A 16143-nucleotide genomic window follows, 5' to 3' on the forward strand; every position below is an offset into this window, starting at 1 on the left:
TTTATTGCGATTCGATGTTCCAGACATATTGCTCACAATATGTCTGCTACAGGGAGACGAGAGAGAGAGCCACGAGAAAACCAAATCAAAGTCACCGAAATAAAAGTGCTGAAAACAAATTGGCTCCCAATGTAAAAATCAGATGGATAACAAGCTATGAAGGTAATATACTGGGTTTTTGGTGCAGGTACAGGTACAGGTACAGCCAACTAGCACAAAAATAATGTTGCGATATTGTCCAAACGTTACGATCCAAAAATAATATCCTGATTATGTAACTCTATCAATATTTTCCCCCCCGTCACTAGCGTTCATGTTTGTGTATAATGGACTAGTGTGTGTGTGAAGGTCATGTTGGAATGGTGGAGTAGAGTTGTGCTCTGATTGGATAAACAAAAGAGGTCAGCTAGAGGTCAACACTGTTAGCCACAGATAACGTTTGACAGCCTCTTCCGTATGTGTGTGTGTGTTTCTGTGCATTTGTGAGAGAAAATGCGTAAGAGAGGTGTTTCTGTGAGACTTGCATCGTGTGTATGTGTGTTTGTGTGTCTGCGTGTGTGTGGTGTGTGTGAGAGTTATGTGAGTTCAGTTATTGCTGACGATGCTCTCTGACTGAAAGTCACGCCTCATTTGCTGGATGACATTCAGCCTGTCTACTGTAATACACTATACACTACTAATACACTATAGCCATATAGGCACACTGCAGTATACTGTAGTATATACTAACCCTAACCATGTCTACTGTAATATACTATAGCCATATAGGCCCACTGCTGTACTGCAGTATACTGTAGTATATACTAACCCTGTCTACTGCAGTATACTTTAGTATATACTAACCCTGTCTACTGCAGTATACTGTAGTATATACTAACCCTGTCTACTGCAGTATACTGTAGTATATACTAACCCTGTCTACTGTAATACACTATAGCCATATAGGCCCACTGCTGTACTGCAGTATACAGTAGTATATACTAACCCTGTCTACTGCAGTATACTTTAGTATATACTAACCCTGTCTACTGTAATACACTATAGCCATATAGGCCCACTGCTGTACTGCAGTATACAGTAGTATATACTAACCCTGTCTACTGCAGTATACTTTAGTATATACTAACCCTGTCTACTGTAATATACTGTAGTATATACTAACCCTGTCTACTGTAATATACTATAGCCATATAGGCCCACTGCAGTATACTGTAGTATATACTAACCCTGTCTACTGCAGTATACTTTAGTATATACTAACCCTGTCTACTGCAGTATACTGTAGTATATACTAACCCTGTCTACTGCAGTATACTGTAGTATATACTAACCCTGTCTACTGTAATACACTATAGCCATATAGGCCCACTGCTGTACTGCAGTATACAGTAGTATATACTAACCCTATCTACTGCAGTATACTGTAGTATATACTAACCCTGTCTACTGCAGTATACTGTAGTATATACTAACCCTGTCTACTGTAATACACTATAGCCATATAGGCCCACTGCTGTACTGCAGTATACTGTAGTATATACTAACCCTGTCTACTGCAGTATACTGTAGTATATACTAACCCTGTCTACTGTAATACACTATAGCCATATAGGCCCACTGCTGTACTGCAGTATACTGTAATATATACTAACCCTGCAGTATACTGTAGTATATACTAACCCTGTCTACTGTAATACACTATAGCCATATAGTTCCACTGCTGTACTGCAGTATACTGTAGTATATACTAACCCTGTTTACTGTAATACACTATAGCCATATAGGCCCACTACTGTACTGCAGTATACTGTAGTATATACTAACCCTGTCTACTGCAGTATACTGTAGTATATACTAACCCTGTCTACTGCAGTATACTGTAGTATATACTAACCCTAACCCTGTCTACTGTAATACACTATAGCCATATAGGCTCACTGCTCTACTGCAGTATACTGTAATATAAACTAACCCTGCAGTATACTGTAGTATATACTAACCCTGTCTACTGTAATACACTATAGCCATATAGGCTCACTGCTCTACTGCAGTATACTGTAATATAAACTAACCCTGCAGTATACTGTAGTATATACTAACCCTGTCTACTGCAGTATACTGTAGTATATACTAACCCTGTCTCCTGCAGTTTACTGTAGTATATACTAACCCTGTCTACTGCAGTATACTGTAGTATATACTAACCCTGTCTACTGCAGTAAACTGTAGTATATACTAACCCTGTCTACTGCAGTAAACTTTAGTATATACTAACCCTGTCTACTGCAGTAAACTGTAGTATATACTAACCCTGTCTACTGCAGTATACTGTAGTATATACTAACCCTGTCTACTGCAGTATACTGTAGTGTATACTGCAGTAAACTGTAGTATATACTAACCTTGTCTACTGCAGTATACTGTAGTATATACTAACCCTGTCTACCACAGTATACTGTAGTATATACTAAACCTGTCTACTGCAGTATACTGTAGCTGTATCTTTTGACCCCAGTGGAGAGGATCAAAGGTTCCCTGACAACATGAAATAGTGCCTTCACACAGACAGTGTGGTGAAGAAGGCGCAACCGCAGGGCTCTCCAGAGGGTGTTGCGATCTGCCCAACGCATCACCGCACACAGCACCGGTTGGGTATAATGTGTATATTTATGTTGTGTATATACAGGGCGCATTTGTAAAAGAGTCCAAGGTCTCTATGTTTTCCCTGTTACAATAAAAGTGACATAAAATCAAAATAACGCTAACGTCTAGCAACCCAAAGGTTGTTTGTTCGAATTTCATCACGCACAACTTTAGCATTTTAGCTAATTAGCAACCTTGCAACTACTTACTACTTTTTAGTCTTTGCAACTACTTAGCATGCTAGCTAGCCTTAACCTTAACCCTTTAAACGTAAGGTTAACCCCTCACCTAGCTAATGTTAGCAACAAAAAATTGAAATTCGTAACATATAGTACGAATTGTAAATCGTAACATATCATACGAAATGGATGTGTAGGGCGTGAGATGTGACTGAAATGTTACGTGTGGGGAGAAAGCAACGACTGAGAGCGAGAAAGGGTGTCACAGGAAGGCCTAGAAGATCATCAAAACCTCAACCACCCGAGCCACGGCCTGTTCACCCCACAACCATCTATTCAAATCAAATCAAAGTTTATTTGTCACGTGTGCCAAATACAACAGGTTTAAACCGTACAGTGAAATGCTGACTTACTGGCTTTAACCAATGGTGCCAAAAAAAAGGTGTGTGTGTGTGTAGGTAAGTAAAGAAATAAAACAACAGTAAAAATACATTTGAAATAAGAGTAGCAAGGCTATATACAGACACCTGTTAGTCAGGCTTATTGAGGTAGTATGTACATGTAGGTATTTAAAGTGACTATGCATATATGATGAACAGAGAGTAGCAGAAGCGTAAAATAGGGGTTGACTGGTGGAGGGTGTTGGGACACAATGCAGATAGCCTGGTTAGCCAATGTGCGGGAGCACTGGTTGGTCGGGCCAATTTAGGTCGTATGTACATGAATATATAGTTAAAGTGACTAAGCATATAAGATAAACAGAGAGTAGCAGCAGCGTAAAAGGGGGGGGCACACAATGCATATAGTCTGTGGTTAAAAACTTTTGAGAAGCCTTTTTGTCCTAGACTTGGCACTCCGGTACCGCTTGCCATGCAGTAGTAGAGAGAACAGTCTATGACTGGGGTGGTTGGGGTCTTTGACAATTTTTATGGCTTTCCTCTGATACCGCCTGGTGTAGAGGTCCTGGATGGCAGGCAGCTTTGCCCCAGTCATGTACTGGGTCAAACGTACTACCCTCTGAAGTGCCTTGCGGTCGGAGGCCCGAGCAATTGATGTACCAGGCAGTGATGCAACCGGTCAGGATGCTCTCGATGTTGCAGCTGTAGAACCTTTTGAGGATCTCAGGACCCATGCCAAATCTTTTTAGTTTCCTTAGGGGGAATAGGCTTTGTCATGCCCTCTTCACGACTGTCTTGGTGTGTTTGGACCAATCTAGTTTGTTGTTGATGTGAACACCAAGGAATTTGAAGCTCTCAACCTGCTCCACTACAGCCCCGTCGATGAGAATGGAGACGTGCTCGGTGCTCCTTTTCCTGTAGTCCACAATCATCTCCGTAGTCTTGGTTACATCTAGAAGGCGGAGACAGTACAGGCACTTCCAAGCTGGGACAGAGAGACTGAGAAACCTCTTCTATCTCCAGGCCATGAGGCTGTTAAACAGTCACCACTAGCCGGCCTCCGCCCAGCACTCTGCCCTGACACTTAGTCACGGTACTTCACCCTACACCTTAGGGTTGGTTATGCCTTATGTACATAGACATGGAACACTAGTCACTTGAATGATGTTTACCTACTGTTTTACCCACTTCATACAGTGGGGCAAAAAACTATTTAGTCAGCCACCAATTGTGCAAGTTCTCCCACTTAAAAAGATGAGAGAGGCCAGTAATTTTCATCATAGGTACACTTCAACTATGACAGACAAAATGAGAAAAAAAATCCAGAAAATCACATTGTAGGATTTTTTATGAATTTATTTGCAAATTATGGTGGAAAATAAGTTAACTGTAATGTACTGTAGTTAATCTCTTTCTACTTAACCTGTAGTGTAGTTAATCTCTTTATAACTGAACCTGTTAACTGTAATGTACTGTAGTGTTCATCTCTTTATAACTGAACCTGTTAACTGTAATGTACTGTAGTGTTCATCTCTTTATAACTGAACCTGTTAACTGTAATGTACTGTAGTGTTCATCTCTTTATAACTGAACCTGTTAACTGTAATGTACTGTAGTGTTCATCTCTTTATAACTGAACCTGTTAACTGTAATGTAGTGTAATTCATCTCTTTATAACTTAACCTGTTAACTGTAATGTACTGTAGTGTTCATCTCTTTATAACGGAACCTGTTAACTGTAATGTAGTGTAATTCATCTCTTTCTAACTGAACCTGTTAACTGTAATGTACTGTAGTTAATCTCTTTCTAACTGAACCTGTTAACTGTAATGTACTGTAGTTAATCTCTTTCTACTTAACCTAGTGAACTCTTTATAACTGAACCTGTTAAGTGTAATGTACTGTAGTGTTCATCTGTTTATAACTGAACCTGTTAACTGTAATGTACTGTAGTGTTCATCTCTTTCTAACTTAACCTGTTAACTGTAATGTAGTGTAGTTCATATCTTTCTAACTGAACCTGTTAACTGTAATGTAGTGTAGTTCATCTCTTTCTAACTGAACCTGTTAAGTGTAATGTACTGTAGTGTTCATCTCTTTCTAACTGAACCTGTTAAGTGTAATGTAGTGTAGTTCATCTCTTTCTAACTGAACCTGTTAAGTGTAATGTAGTGTAGTTCATCTCTTTCTAACTGAACCTGTTAACTGTAATGTAGTGTAGTTCATCTCTTTCTAACTGAACCTGTTAACTGTAATGTAGTGTAGTTCATCTCTTTCTAACTGAACCTGTTAAGTGTAATGTAGTGTAGTTCATCTCTTTCTAACTGAACCTGTTAACTGTAATGTAGTGTAGTTCATCTCTTTCTAACTGAACCTGTTAACTGTAATGTAGTGTAGTTCATCTCTTTCTAACTGAACCTGTTAAGTGTAATGTAGTGTAGTTAATCTCTTTCTAACTGAACCTGTTAACTGTAATGTAGTGTAGTTAATCTCTTTCTAACTGAACCTGTTAACTGTAATGTAGTGTAGTTCATCTCTTTCTAACTGAACCTGTTAACTGTAATGTACTGTAGTTCATCTCTTTCTAACTGAACCTGTTAACTGTAATGTACTGTAGTTCATCTCTTTCTAACTGAACCTGTGTATTCTGTAGTGTTCATATCTTTCTAACTGAACCTGTTAACTGTAATGTAAATATCTTTCTAACTGAACCTGTTAACTGTTTAGTGTAGTTCATCTCTTTCTAACTGAACCATCTAGTGTGTTCATCTCTTTCTAACTGAACCTGTTAAGTGTAATGTAGTGTAGTTCATCTCTTTCTAACTGAACCTGTTAACTGTAATGTAGTGTAGTTCATCTTTTCTAACTGAACCTGTTAATGTAATGTAGTGTAGTTCATCTCTTTCTAACTGAACCTGTTAACTGTAATGTTGTGTAATGTAGTGTAGTTAATCTCTTTCTAACTGAACCTGTTAACTGTAATGTAGTGTAGTTAATCTCTTTCTAACTGAACCTGTTGTGTAATGTACTGTGTGTTCATATCTTTCTAACTGAACCTGTTAACTGTAATGTAGTGTAGTTCATCTCTTTCTAACTGAACCTGTTAACTGTAATGTAGTGTAGTTCATCTCTTTCTAACTGAACCTGTTGTGTAATGTAGTGTGTTCATCTCTTTCTAACTGAACCTGTTAACTGTAATGTAGTGTAGTTCATCTCTTTCTAACTGAACCTAGTGTAGTTCATCTCTTTCCTGAACCTGTTAAGTGTAATGTAGTGTAGTTCATCTCTTCCTAACTGAACCTGTTAACTGTAATGTAGTGTAGTTCATCTCTTTCTAACTGAACCTGTTAAGTGTAATGTAGTGTAGTTCATCTCTTTCTAACTGAACCTGTTAACTGTAATGTAGTGTAGTTCATCTCTTTCTAACTGAACCTGTTAAGTGTAATGTAGTGTAGTTCATCTCTTTCTAACTGAACCTGTTAACTGTAATGTAGTGTAGTTCATCTCTTTCTAACTGAACCTTTAACTGTAATGTAGTGTAGTTCATCTCTTTCTAACTGAACCTGTTCAGTGTAATGTTGTAGTTCATCTCTTTCTAACTGAACCTGTTAACTGTAATGTAGTGTAGTTCATCTCTTTCTAACTGAACCTGTTAACTGTAATGTAGTGTAGTTCATCTCTTTCTAACTGAACCTGTTTTTCAGTGTAGTTCATCTCTTTCTAACTGAACCTGTTAACTGTAATGTAGTGTAGTTCATCTCTTTCTAACTGAACCTGTTAACTGTAATGTAGTGTAGTTCATCTCTTTCTAACTGAACCTGTTAAGTGTAATGTACTGTAGTTAATCTCTTTCTAACTGAACCTGTTAACTGTAATGTAGTGTAGTTCATCTCTTTCTAACTGAACCTGTTAACTGTAATGTAGTGTAGTTCATCTCTTTCTAACTGAACCTGTTTGTAATGTAGTGTAGTTCATCTCTTTCTAACTGAACCTGTTTGTAATGTAGTGTTCATCTCTTTCTAACTGAACCTGTTAACTGTAATGTAGTGTAGTTCATCTCTTTCTAACTGAACCTTTAACTGTAATGTAGTGTAGTTCATCTCTTTCTAACTGAACCTGTTTTTGTAGTGTAGTTCATCTCTTTCTAACTGAACCTGTTAAGTGTAATGTAGTGTAGTTCATCTCTTTCTAACTGAACCTGTTAACTGTAATGTAGTGTAGTTCATCTCTTTCTAACTGAACCTGTTTTAATGTAGTGTAGTTCATCTCTTTCTAACTGAACCTGTTTGTAATGTAGTGTAGTTCATCTCTTTCTAACTGAACCTGTTAACTGTAATGTAGTGTAGTTAATCTCTTTCTAACTGAACCTGTTAAGTTAATGTAATGTAGTTCATCTCTTTCTAACTGAACCTGTTTGTAATGTAGTGTAGTTCATCTCTTTCTAACTGAACCTGTTAAGTGTAATTAGTTCATCTCTTTCTAACTGAACCTGTTTTTCAGTTAGTTCATCTCTTTCTAACTGAACCTGTTTTAATCAGTCTCTTGTTTCTTCTTCTCCTTGGTATCCAAGATCCATCAACACTCCCTCTTTCTACCTCTCTCTGTTATTCTTTCTCTCTCCCTTGCAAACTAAGGTGATTTTGGGAATCCATCCATCTATGTCTGTCTCTCTCTCTCTCTGTCCTCCACTCTGCATGCAGTTCTTATCAATATATAATGACATTTTTCCGTCATGTATTTTGTGTGTTGTTAAATCTGTCCCTACAGTTCTCTGTTCCATATGAAAAGCCTTAATGGCCCATGTGTGTGTGTGTGTGTGTGTGTGTAAATCTGTCCCTACAGTTCTCTGTTCCATATGAAAAGCCTTAATGGCCCTTTTCATGTGTGTGTGTTGTGTGTGTGTAAATCTGTCTCTACTTTTCTCTGTTCCATATGAAAAGCCTTCTTTGTCATGTGTGTGTGTGTGTGTGTGTAAATCTGTCCCTACAGTTCTCTCTCTTTTCATATGAAAAGTTCCCCCCTCTCTCTTTTCATGTGTGTTGTGTGTGTGTGTGTCTCTCTCTTTTCATACAGTTCTCTGTTCCATGTTCCCCTCTCTCTCTTTTTCATGTGTGTGTGTCCCCCCTCTCTCTTTTCATGTGTTCCCTGAGAGCTGATAAAAGATCCAGAAATAGAGAACATACTGTTCCCCCTCTCTCTCTTTTCATCGTTCCCCTCTCTCTCTTTTCATTGTTCCCCCTCTCTCTTTTCATTGTTCCCCCCTCTCTCTTTTCATTGTTCCCCCTCTCTCTCTTTTTCATTGTTCCCCCCCTCTCTCTTTTCAACGTTCCCCCTCTCTCTTTTCAACGTTCCCCCCTCTCTCTTTTCATTGTTCCCCCTCTCTCTTTTCATTGTTCCCCTCTCTCTTTTCATTGTTCCCCCTCTCTCTTTTCAACGTTCCCCCTCTCTCTTTTCATTGTTCCCCCTCTCTCTCTTTTCATTGTTCCCCCTCTCTCTTTTCATCGTTCCCCCTCTCTCTTTTCATCGTTCCCCCTCTCTCTCTTTTCATTCGTTCCCCCTCTCTCTCTTTTCATCGTTCCCCCTCTCTCTCTTTTCATCGTTCCCCCTCTCTCTCTTTTCATTGTTCCCTCTCTCTCTCTTTTCATTGTTCCCCCTCTCTCTCTTTTCATTGTTCCCTCTCTCTCTTTTCATTGTTCCCCCTCTCTCTCTTTTCATTGTTCCCCCTCTCTCTCTTTTCATTGTTCCCCCTCTCTCTCTTTTCAACATTCCCCCCTCTCTTTTCAACGTTCCCCCTCTCTCTTTTCATTGTTCCCCCTCTCTCTCTTTTCATCGTTCCCCCCTCTCTCTTTTCATCGTTCCCCCTCTCTCTTTTCATCGTTCCCCCTCTCTCTTTTCATTGTTCCCCCTCTCTCTCTTTTCATTGTTCCCCCTCTCTCTCTTTTCATCGTTCCCCCTCTCTCTCTTTTCATCGTTCCCCCTCTCTCTCTTTTCATCGTTCCCCCTCTCTCTCTTTTCATCGTTCCCCCTCTCTCTCTTTTCATCGTTCCCCCTCTCTCTCTTTTCATCGTTCCCCCTCTCTCTCTTTTCATTGTTCCCCCTCTCTCTCTTTTCATCGTTCCCCCTCTCTCTCTTTTCAACGTTCCCCCTCTCTCTCTTTTCAACGTTCCCCCTCTCTCTCTCTTTTCATCGTTCCCCCTCTCTCTCTCTTTTCAACGTTCCCCCTCTCTCTTTCTTTTCATCGTTCCCCTCTCTCTCTTTTCAACGTTCCCCCTCTCTCTCTCTTTTCATCGTTCCCCCTCTCTCTCTTTTCAACGTTCCCCCTCTCTCTCTTTTCATCGTTCCCCCTCTCTCTCTCTTTTCATCGTTCCCCCTCTCTCTCTTTTCATCGTTCCCCCTCTCTCTCTTTTCATTGTTCCCCCTCTCTCTCTTTTCATCGTTCCCCCTCTCTCTCTTTTCATTGTTCCCCCTCTCTCTCTTTTCATCGTTCCCCCTCTCTCTCTTTTCATCGTTCCCCCCTCTCTCTCTTTTCAACGTTCCCCCTCTCTCTTTTCATTGTTCCCCTCTCTTTTTTTTTCGTTCTCCCTCTCTCTTTTCAACGTTCCCCCTCTCTCTCTTTTCCCCTTGCTTGAGAATATTTGAAGGTGGCTATGGGAGTTGTTATTTTCTACTGTAAACTCTGACTGCCTAAGGAGAGAAGGAGAGACTGCCCCGGTCGGGCACAGAGAACACTACTGTAAACTCTGACTGCCTAAGGAGAGACCCGGTCGGGCACAGAGAACACTACTGTAAACTCTGACTGCCTAAGGAGAGAGCACAGAGAGTAAACTCTGACTGCCTAAGGAGAGACCCGGTCGGGCACAGAGAACACTACCGTAAACTCTGACTGCCTAAGGAGAGACCCGGTCGGGCACAGAGAACACTACTGATGGATTGATGTGTTGATTGACCACATCAGTTTGTGTCAATACCACTATTTAAAAATAGAAGACACACGACACTTTAGAGTATGATTCACACACGCACGCAAGAACGCGTAGAGTGATGTGTTTGTGTGTGTGTGAAGAACACCACTCCTTTACCTAATCTCACCTGTCCTCTACGGTTCTCTTTCCCCTCTCTGTCCCACCCACCCTCCCCGCTCTCGCTCCCTCCCCTTCCTTTTCTGTGGAAAAACTTTAAAGATAGTCATCTCTTCACCTACCATGAGTCATGTTGCTAACGACACACAAACCCACAATCCTGCACACACACACACCTGGCAGTGTGTTCATTAGGCCACTCCTCCCCCGAGGCTACACACTCCACTTACCCACAATGCACCCCTCACCCACCCAGACCTCCCTGGGTCAATTAGCCTGATATCAATAATGACTTCAGTGTGAGAGAGAGAGACAGGATTGGGGATGTCTCTCCTTAACCTCCTCTCATTAGCCTCTTTTCATTAGCCTCCCCTCATTAGCCTCCTCTCCACTCCTCTCTCCTTTCCTTTCCTTAGCCTCCTCTCCTTAGCCTCCACTCCCCTTTCCTTTCCTTAGCCTCCTCTCATTAGCCTCCGCTCCTCTCTCCTCTCCTTAGCCTCCTCTCCTTAGCCTCCGCTCCCCTCTCCTTTCCTTAGCCTCCTCTCCTTAGCCTCCGCTCCCCTCTCCTCTCCTTATCCTCCGCTCCCTTCTCCTTTCCTTAGCTTCCTCTCCGCTCCCCTCTCCTTAGCCTCTTCTCATTAGCCTACCCTCATTAGCCTCCTCTCCTTAGCCTCCTCTCTGCTCCCCAGTCTCCGCTCCTTAGCCTCCTCTCCTTAGCCTCCTCTCATTAGCCTCCTCTCCGCTCCGCTCCTTTCCTAGCCTCCTATTAGCCTCCGCAGCTCTTTTCCTTAGCCTCCTCTCATTAGCCTCCGCTCCCCTCTTCTTTCCTTAGCCTCCTCTCCGCTCCCTTTCCTTAGCCTCCTCTCCTTAGCCTCCCCTCTCCTTTCCTTAGCCTCCTCTCCAGTGTCCTAGCTCCCCTCCTTTCCTTAGCCTCCTCTCCTTTGCTCCCCTCCTTTCCTTAGCCTCCCTCCTTAGCCTCCTCTCCTAGCCTTCTCCTTAGCCTCCTCTCATTAGCCTCCTCTCCTTTGCCTCCTTTCCTTAACCTCCGCTCCCCTCCTTTCCTTAGCCTCCTCTCCTTAGCCTCCTCTCCTTACCCTCCTCTCCTTAGCCTCCGCCCCCTCTCCTTTCCTTAGCCTCCTCTCTTTAGTCCCCCTCCTTCTCCTCCTCTCCTTAGCCTCCGCTCCCCTCTCCTTTCCTTAGCCTCCTCTCCTTAGCCTCCGCTCCCTTCTCCTTTCCTTAGCTTCCTCTCCGCTCCCCTCTCCTTTCCTTAGCCTCTTCTCATTAGCCTCCTCTCCTTAGCCTCCTCTCATTAGCCTCCGCTCCTTTCTCCTCTCTTTAGCCTCCTCTCCTTAACCTCCGCTCCCCTCTCCTTTCCTTAGCCTCCTCTCCTTAGCCTCCGCTCCCTTCTCCTTTCCTTAGCTTCCTCTCCGCTCCCCTCTCCTTTCCTTAGCCTCTTCTCATTAGCCTCCTCTCCTTAGCCTCCTCTCATTAGCCTCCTCTCATTAGCCGCCACTCCTTAGCCTCCTCTCTTTAGTCTCCTCTCCTTAACCTCCGCTCTCTCGTTTCCTTAGCCTCCTCTCCTTACCCTCCTCTTCTTAACCTCCACTCCCTTCTCCTCTCCTTAGCCTCCTCTCCCTAACCTCCGCTCCCTTCTCCTCTCCTTAGCCTCCTCTCCCTAACCTCCGCTCCCTTCTCCTTTCCTTAGCCTCCTCTCATTAGCCTCCTCTCTTTAGTCTCCGCTTCCCTCTCCTTTCCTTAGCCTCCTCTCCTTAGCCTTCTCTCCTCTCCTTAGCCTCCTCTCCTTAGTCTCCTCCGCTCCCCTCTCCTTTCCTTAGCCTCCTCTCCTTAGTGTCCTCTCCGCTCCCCTCTCCTTTCCTTAGCCTCCTCTCCTTAGCCTCCTCCTTAACATCCGCTCCCCTCTCCTTTCCTTAGCCTCCTCTCATTAGCCTCCTCTCATTAGCCTCCTCTCTTTGCCTCCTTTCCTTAGCCTCCGCTCCCCTCTTCTTTCCTTAGCCTCCTCTCCTTTGCCTCCTCTCCTTAGCCTCCACTCCCCTCTCCTTTCCTTAGCCTCCTCTCCTTAGTCTCCTCTCCTTAGCCTCTGCTCCTCTCTCCTTTCCTTAGCCTCCTCTCCTTAGTCTCCTCTCCTTAGCCTCTTCTCCCCTCTCCTCTCCTTAGCCACCTCTCCTTAGCCTCCTCTCCTTAACCTCCGCTCCTCTCTTCTTTCCTTAACCTCCTCTCCTTAGCCTCCTCTCCTTAACCTCCGCTCCCCTCTCCTTTCCTTAGCCTCCTCTCCTTAGCCTCCTCTCCTCTCCTTAGCCTTATCTCCTCTTCTCTCTGTAGCCTTCTCTCCTCTCCTCTCCTTAGTCTCCACTCCTCTCCTTAGCCTCCTCTCCTTAGCCTTCTCTCCTCTCGGTAGCCTTCTCTCCTTCCTCTCCTTAGCCTCCTCTCCTTAGCCTCCTCTCCTCTCTGTAGCCTCCTCTCCTCTCCTTAGCCTCCTCGCCGTAGCCTTCTCTCCTCTCTGTAGCCTTCTCTCCTCTGCTCTCCTTAGCCTCCTCGCCGTAGCCTTCTCTCCTCTCTGTAGCCTTCTCTCTGTAGCCTTCTCTCTTCTCCTCTCTGTAGCCTTCTCTCTTCTCCTCTCTGTAGCCTTCTCTCTTCTCCTCTCTGTAGCCTTCTCTCTTCTCCTCTCTGTAGCCATCTCTCTTCTCCTCTCTGTAGCCATCTCTCTTCTCCTCTCTGTAGCCATCTCTCTTCTCCTCTCTGTAGCCATCTCTCTTCTCCTCTCTGTATCCTTCTCTCCTCTCTGTATCCTTCTCTCCTCTCTGTATCCTCCTCTCCTCTCTGTATCCTTCTCTCCTCTCCTCTCTGTATCCTTCTCTCCCCTCTGTATCCTTCTCTCCTCTCTGTATCCTTCTCTCCTCTCTGTATCCCTCTCTCCTCTCCTCTTGGTCGCCTTCTCTCCTCTCCTCTCTGTAGGCTTCTCTTCTCTCCTCTGTGTACCTTCTCTCTCTCTCTCTCTCTCTCTCTCACTCTTTCTCTGTAAATCTCCTTGGTTGTTAATTTGACCTCCGGAACTGCTAGAGTGAAACACTGATTTGCTGAACCTGGCTCTCCAGCTCACACTGCGGTGTGTGTGTGTGTTTACGTGTGCATATTTGTGCACGTCTCATCTTTAGAGTATATGCAGTACTATACACCGCCTGTGTAGCTCCAGAGCACGGCCTGGATTATGCTTCTCTGCCTGCTGCTGTGTCCGCTCAGGGCTCACCATGGCTGGGTTGGGCTGCTAGGATAATCCCAGGCTTCAGGCCCAGAGGTACAGTTGAAATCGTAAGTTTACATAAACTGAGTTGTAAATGTATTTGGCTAAAGTGTTTCACAATTCTTGACATTTAATCCTAGTAAAACATCCCTGTTTTAGGTCAGTTAGGATCACCACTTTATTTTAAGAATGTGAAATGTCAGGATAATAGCAAAGATAATGATTTATTTCAGCTTTTATTTCTTTCATCACATTCCCAGTTGGTCAGAAGTTTACATACACTCAATTAGTATGTGATAGTGTTGCCTTTAAATTGTTTAACTTTGGTCAAACGTTTCGGGTAGCCTTCCACAAGCTTCCCACAATAAGTTGGGTGAATTTTGGCCCATTCCTCCTGACATAGCTGGTGTAACTCAGTCAGGTTTGTAGGCCTCCTTGCTCGCACACGCTTTTTCAGTTCTGCTCACACATTTTCTACAGGATTGAGGTCAGGGCTTTGTGATGGCCACTCCAATACCTTGACTTTGTTGTCCTTAAGCTATTTTGCCACAACTTTGGAAGTATGCTTAGGGTCATTGTCCATTTGGAAGACCCATTTGCGACCAAGCTTTAACTTCCTGACTGATATCTTGAGATGCTGCTTCAATATATCCACATAATTTTCCATCCTAATGATGCCATCAATTTTGTGAAGTGCACCAGTCCCTCCTGCAGCAAAGCACCCTCACAACAGGATGCTGCCACCCCCATGCTTCACGGTTGAGATTGTGTTCTTTGGATTGCAAGCCTCCCCCTTTTTCCTTCAAACATAACGATGGTCATCATGGCCAAACAGTTTTATTTTTGTTTCATCAGACCAGAGGACATTTCTCCAAAAAGTACAATCTTTGTCCCCATGTGCAGCTGCAAACCGTAGTCTTGCTTTCTTTATGGCAGTTTTGGAGCAGTGTCTTCTTCCTTGCTGACTGGCCTTTCAGGTTATGTCGATATAGGACTTGTTTTACTGTGGATATAGATACTTTTGTACCTGTTTCCTCCAACATCTTCGCAAGGTCCTTTGCTGTTGTTCTGGGATTGATTTGCACTTTTCGCACCAAAGTACGTTCATCTCTAGGAGACAGAACACGTCTCCTTCCTGAGCAGTATGACGGCTGCGTGGTCCCATGGTGTTTATACTTGCGTACTATTGTTTGTACAGATGAACGTGGTACCTTCAGGCGTTTGGAAATTGCTCCCAAGGATGAACCAGACTTGTGGAGGTGTACAATTTATTTCCTGAGGTCTTGGCTGATTTCTTTTGATTTTCTCATGATGTCAAGCAAAGAGGCACTGAGTTTGAAGGTAGGCCTTGCAATACATCCACAGGTACACCTCCAATTGACTCAAATGATGTCAATTAGCCTATCAGAAGCTTCTAAAGCCATGACATAATTTTCTGTACATTTCCAAGCCGTTTAAAAGCACAGTCAACTTAGTGTTAGTAAACTTCTGACCCAATGGAATTGTGATGCAGTGAATTATAAGGGAAATAAACTGTCTGTAATCAATCATTGGAAAAATTACTTGTGTCATGCACAAAGGAGATGTCCTAATCAACTTGTCAAAACTATAGTTTGTTAACAAGAAATTTGTGGAGTGGTTGAAAAACTCCAACCTGAGTGTATGTAAACTTCTGACTTCAACTGTATATGGAGAGAGAGTGGCTCTTTGATGCCTGGGGAATCATATAGGATTGAGAGGGGAGGATGTGTGGGTTCTATGAGGAGGATGGGGGGCTTGGTGTGTGTAGCTGTGGAGGGGGGATGTTCACATTTGGAATGTGTCAGATGTGTCAACCTGCGATTTTACATCGGGATGTAGAAAGGAGAGTGGTGTGTTTTTGTATGTGTGTGTGGCACAATATGCACACAGTATGCATTTCTTACACTCGGGAGGGAGAGAGGGAGGGAGGGAGAAAGTGGTTTCCCTTTTATCTTTCCCTCCTCTGGGGAAGGTTGCTGTGGTCATGGAAATGGGGAAAAATAGCCTCCAACCTTCAGTCATTCTGTCCATCCCATCACCCACTTACCCCCTCACCCCTAGCAGGACAATGCTCACTTCATCTCCTCTCCGTGTGTGTGTGTGTGTGTGTGTGTGTGTGTGTGTGTGTGTGTGTGTGTGTGTGTGTGTGTGTGTGTGTGTGTGTGTGTGTGTGTGTGTGTGTGTGTGTGTGTGTGTTGGCCACTGTACATTGGACAGCCAGGTCTGTTGCTAGGCTACGGACAGGAAGTGTCCTGCATAGTAAATGTGTCTGAGGGGATCTGTGTAATGGAGTTGGCAGTGGATGCACACACACACACACAAACCCACATACACAAGCAATTGCGCACACACTCGTCAGCTGGTTGGGGCTATGAGGCTTCAGACAGCAGATCTAGGTCAGGAAGGCAGGCGAGAATAACGAATTAACGAATGAAAAAAGGAACGACTGTTTACATTCCGAATGAGTCGGCTTCGGGAAGAGAAGGGCTTTCCTTGCCATGAGAGCTGACACACACACACACCCCACCAACGTGTGTGTGTATGGACTTTGAGGTCCATAGACT

At 43.5% G+C, this 16143-nt stretch overlaps 1 protein-coding gene across 1 annotated transcript in view; it reads left to right on the forward strand.

The window, feature by feature from the left end:
- The window catches only part of LOC112239037 (TRAF2 and NCK-interacting protein kinase-like), a 60050-nt gene that overhangs the window by 7658 nt on the left and 36249 nt on the right, over positions 1-16143 (forward strand). The gene's annotated exons all lie outside the window — the stretch shown is intronic.

This window comes from Oncorhynchus tshawytscha, unplaced genomic scaffold (genome assembly GCF_018296145.1).
Source record: "Oncorhynchus tshawytscha isolate Ot180627B unplaced genomic scaffold, Otsh_v2.0 Un_scaffold_339_pilon_pilon, whole genome shotgun sequence".
Lineage (NCBI taxonomy): Eukaryota > Metazoa > Chordata > Actinopteri > Salmoniformes > Salmonidae > Oncorhynchus > Oncorhynchus tshawytscha.